Here is a 5,029-nt window from a genome sequence, read left to right on the forward strand (position 1 = left end):
CCTATTTTAAAATAATAAGGTGGGGGCAGATTTGAAAAAGTACCAAATAGAACTTTCAGAAACGAAAAATATGTAGTACAGTCATGCGCTGCATAATGACTTTTTGGTTAATGATGGACTCCATACAAGTCAGTGGTCCTACAGGGTTAGTAGCATGCGGTCTAGGTGTGTGCTGGGCGATACCATCTAGGTTTGTGTAAGTACACTCTATGATCTTCACACAACGAAGGACTCACCTGCTGACATGTTTCTCAGACCGTCTCCCCGTTGTTAAGCGATGCGAGGCAATGTGTAAATGACCGTAAAGCGATGAGCAGGGAAGGAGAGGCTAGGGGAAAGTGGCAGGGTTTAATGAAGGCAGACTGTACATTTCCCTTAGCATTGACCAAAGCTTTATTGCTGCAAAAGTGGCTTTTCTCTTTGTCACCCTTACTCCATTCCTGTTACGAATATTGACGGTCTTTATTCCTCCATGTCTGCAGGGAGAGACTGGAAACTGCTGCTGACAGTTTTTGAGATGATTGCCTCGTCCTCACCTTGCTCCCCCATCTCACACTGGAGAAAGTGTAGTTGTTTTCACTCAGGCTTTGTTATCGTCAAAATTAGCCGGTGCAATTTCTCACAGGAAGGGCATATGGGCACAACTATTTATTATTGTTATGTCACTTCTCCCGTTTGGGCCAATTCTCACATTCAAAATTGTTCACACATTCCCTCCTCCTAAACTTCTCCACCAAAATGTTAGCCAATTTTAGAACTATTTGGTTAGGAAGTGTTTTGCATTGAAAAGTAATATGACTGATATTCCTGGAATAAACCATTTGAAAGTTATCTTAAATTTACCCATGTCTTATCTCATGGAAACAAAGAGACAGAGAACATTCTAGAGTTGGGAAGGATCCTGGACATGACTGTTATACAATCACTCAACCGGTGTGAAATTTTTTATCCTCTTTGAAAGATTCCCTAGAACGGATAATCTATCAGTCATGGTTTTAATAGCCCTTTGGCCATTTTCAAATATCAACTATGCCCCTTTTTATGACAGTGGAAATGTTGTCCTTAAAATCAGTAGGTCAATAAAATGAATCAAAAAAATATTCTCCTCGCTCAAGGCTTTGATTTTATATTTTCTATTCTAATACTGACTTCTGTTCATTTAACAAAAGTAATAAGCATATATTTGAAAGCATATCTAGCTTTCGTCCTAAAGTAAAAAAATAAGACTTGTCCCCAAAATGGCCTCTATCGAGTTCGTTAACCATGTTTAAATGACTGCACATAAATGTGTTTCCATTTACAGATGGGATTTCAGTAAGAGAGAGCATTTCTTTCTGAAGTCATTCACAAACTGATAAGACCACTTTCATGTATAACATAACTGCTACCACTTGACACACATATCTTTGAGCTGTACATATCACCAACGACACCTCTTTTGCATCATATATTAAAGTATGTTTAGTAGAGGTTTCTATTCCATAAAAGACACAATAGCGGCTACACTGACCCACCAGGCCCTGTGCTGAACATTTCTGGGAGGTGTGTGTTGGCCCCGTTCTACAGGTGAGGGAATGAGGGTTGGAAAAGGGTCCCCTGTGCAGGTGGCTCTGAACCCCGACTCAAAGCTGCCTCTTCATAAAGCATGGTGATAAAAAAAAACACCATGCAACTGAGTGAGTTTTAAAGATCTTATCAGCTTTATTCAATGATTCATGAATCAAGCGGCATCCCATCCAGCAGATGGAAAGGAGCTCTGAGGAGCTGGACAAAATAAAGACTTGTATAGGCAGAAGGAGCAGAACAAGGAAGTTATACTGGCAAAGAGCAGATCGGTTGTGGCAAGGTCACCTTCCTTTAGGGGATGGACAGCATCAGGCAGATGACCTCACTAGTGCTGACCAGGTGCTTCCTGACTGACTGGTTTAAGATTCCATATCTAAGAGAGGCAGAAACCGTGTTCAGTCTTGGTTTGGTGACATGGGGCTTAGCATAAGTGACTGCATTTTAAGCCTGTTGTCTTGTTTTTAACAATGGCAAATACCGTTCCAAGTTCTGTATCTCAGTGATTTAGAGCTGGAAAGAACTTATATACAGCAAAATACAAAGAGTCCAGAAAAGTGCTTGAGACTCTTTCCCATGTCACCGCACCCTACTGGAGTATGTAGTTGAGACGAGTATCACATGTATAAGATATCTCACCCTTTCTGTCTTTAAGCAGAGTTTCAGCCCACAGCCAAATGACTCTCGGGCGTTTCCCTCATACCGCTGAGTTCTGCATGAGTGCAGAGGATTGAACTGATGGGGGTAACGTGGAGCCTGGAAGAGCTGTTTGCATCAGAGCCGGCAGGAAGAAAATGCTGGAAACAGGAGATTGGTATTGGTTAAGTTAACCCTGAAACAGGAAACGGGAAGCACTGCAGCTCTTATGGGAAAATCCACTGGTTCTACTCTGTCCCCTCAGCAAAGGATAGTTACACAGTTATCAAGCTGACTTAAAGGCTGGGCAGCCCTGGCCAGGATCTCCTCCCCTGCAGGAAGCATGGCACGGTGACCTTGGTCAACTCAGGCATCAGGACACCAGGATAGGCTGAACCACGAAAGAGTTTTCTATTCTCTGGCCCTTCCTCGGGCTTGAAGCTATTTTTATAAAACTCAAGAGTAGAGCAAGGCGCAAAAGAGTGTTTTCTGCTTTGGATTTAAGTGGGTGAGAACTGGAGAGGAAAAACGCGGTGGGTGAATTACTATTCTTGGACGCTCTGCAAACGTTTCACCTCCTGGGCCCTGAAGTGGGCCGGACAGGGAAGCAACGTGTGAGCGTCATCCAGAGGCCAGGCGCTGGCAGAGGCCTGAGAGGGGCAGGGGGAGGAGGGACACTGATGGACGCCTCTGTGGTGCCTGCTGACTTGGGCACTGGTGTGGGTGGGGTGCCCAGAGCAGGCTCTAGGAGGCGGATCCCTGTGAGACGGTTGTTGGTGCCGACTCTCCCTAGCCTAAACTAGCGAATTCTCATAAAGCGGCTTGGAGTAACTCCTAGGGTCACCACCTGTTAGTTTGGAACTAAGTAGGTAGGTGGAGCATGCTCTGGTCAGTCTCTTTGCAAACACGTGCCTTTGGCCACCAGAGGGCTGGGGAGGGGAGACTGGAAGGCTGGGTCCTCCAGGGCTGTGGCTCAGGGACTCACTGCTGGCTTGGCGCGCTAGTCCCGCCCTGGGGGGGTCGTACAGTGCACCCCTTCTGTACTGCTCCACATGCTTAATATCCGCCTGAGGACGACCCCGTCGTCCCCACAGAGGGGAAGGTGGCCCCACACCAGCGCCACCTGCAACCGCCCGCGAGCCGCGCCTTCTCGGGTCTCCCCGCGCGCCCCGCCGCCACCCCTGCGCCGCCCGCGCCTCCTCGCGCGCTCGGAGCCTCGTCCCGGAGGACCCTCGGCCTGCGCCGGACTGGCCGTGACCGTGCCCCGCCAGGGGTCCGCCCGCCGCTGACAGGGCGTCCGGGGCGCTCCCGCGGCCGGTGCAGGTGCGCTCGCGGTCATCGTTCTTCCAGGGGGCGAACGAGCAAAGCGGACTTCCTTCTAGACGCTCACCGCAGCCACAGACAGTAATAGTTTCAAATCCGCCGAGGCTATCAACCTGCCATCTTTTCCTCCAAGTGTATAATGGGACACTGTGTCTAGGTATGTTCCGGGTCCTCCACCTCGATCAAGGGGAGACGCGGGCTTGTTCTAATGTAACTTGCCGCCGACGCTTGCTCTTTGTGCTCACCAGCCTGATTTCTAGAACATCCTCGAAACGAAACAAAACAAAACGCAATTTTAAAATAACTCTTTAATAATGTATTCTAGACTTTTTCAGGGAATGAGCATCTTCCAGAATCTAGCCTTTCCTCCCTTTTAGATTTTGGACATTTACTCTTCTCTCTCCCCCTCACGGAGTCTCCTCTCGCCACCAGCAGCCCCCTGGCCGCCTGGCTCTCTGAGGCAGCCCGCCGTGCCCTCCTGGCTGAACGGCAGCCTAGGCCCTCTGACACTCCCGGCCTCCAACTGCGCGCGATCAAAACGCAGTGCCTGCCTACTCATTCGGTACAAACTGAGCGGAACGACTAGGGTTTAAGATGCTCTGCTGAGAACTGAGGAGCATACAAAGAACTCTGCCCCTCGAATAACTGATAGGCTGGTTTCTCAGGCCTTGAAGGTGGCAGGCTTACTATTCTGACAGACTCAACTGGAAATTAACAGCTGAATGCATTACCCTCTCAGAGACATTTGCTTTCGAAAGATTTATTATGATGTACTTGATAAATGGCTTAAAAAGTTGCCAGTGAGAATCGCGAATTGTAGGTAATACTAACAACACAAGCAGAAGCCCCAGAAAAGAAAATCGTCAAGCTGGCCATTCTACTTCTCGTGCAAGCTCTCTGTAAATCATGCTATGAAATAAAAACAACGGTAATTCTCGTGAGATTAGCCCAGAAGTCAACAACAAAAAAATGTGAATTATCTAAGTAGACCGTTTCAAATGTGGCTTTCCACACACTATCCTTAATGATGAATTGCACCCTTTGTGTTGCCTGTCAAGCAACACTATTATTAGCTGATAAATACGTGAAGATTTCATTACTAGTGTTTAAAATTAAAACGTACTTTATAATTATCTTTAACTTGTTTAATTTAATTTATGTGTTTATAATATACCTCACATATTAGTTTACAGTACCGGTACATTGTTAATTAATGAACTAATATACTTTCACTGGGAATCTGTGCACAAAACATTTTTACTGATAATGATAATGGTATAAGATCAAAAGATGTTTAGAAGGTCTTCAGACCATGGGGAATCTACCTATTTAGTTCGTAAACTCTTTTTTTTTCTTTTTTAAAGATTGGCATTCTACTTCTCGTGCAAGCTCTCTGTAAGTCATGCTATGACTTTTTTTCTTTTTCTTCTTCTCCCCAAAGCCCCCCAGTACATAGTTGTATATTCTAGTTGTATGTCCTTCTGGTTGTGCTATGTGGGACGCCGCC

Source organism: Equus asinus, chromosome 11 (assembly GCF_041296235.1).
Source record: "Equus asinus isolate D_3611 breed Donkey chromosome 11, EquAss-T2T_v2, whole genome shotgun sequence".
NCBI classification, from domain to species: domain Eukaryota; kingdom Metazoa; phylum Chordata; class Mammalia; order Perissodactyla; family Equidae; genus Equus; species Equus asinus.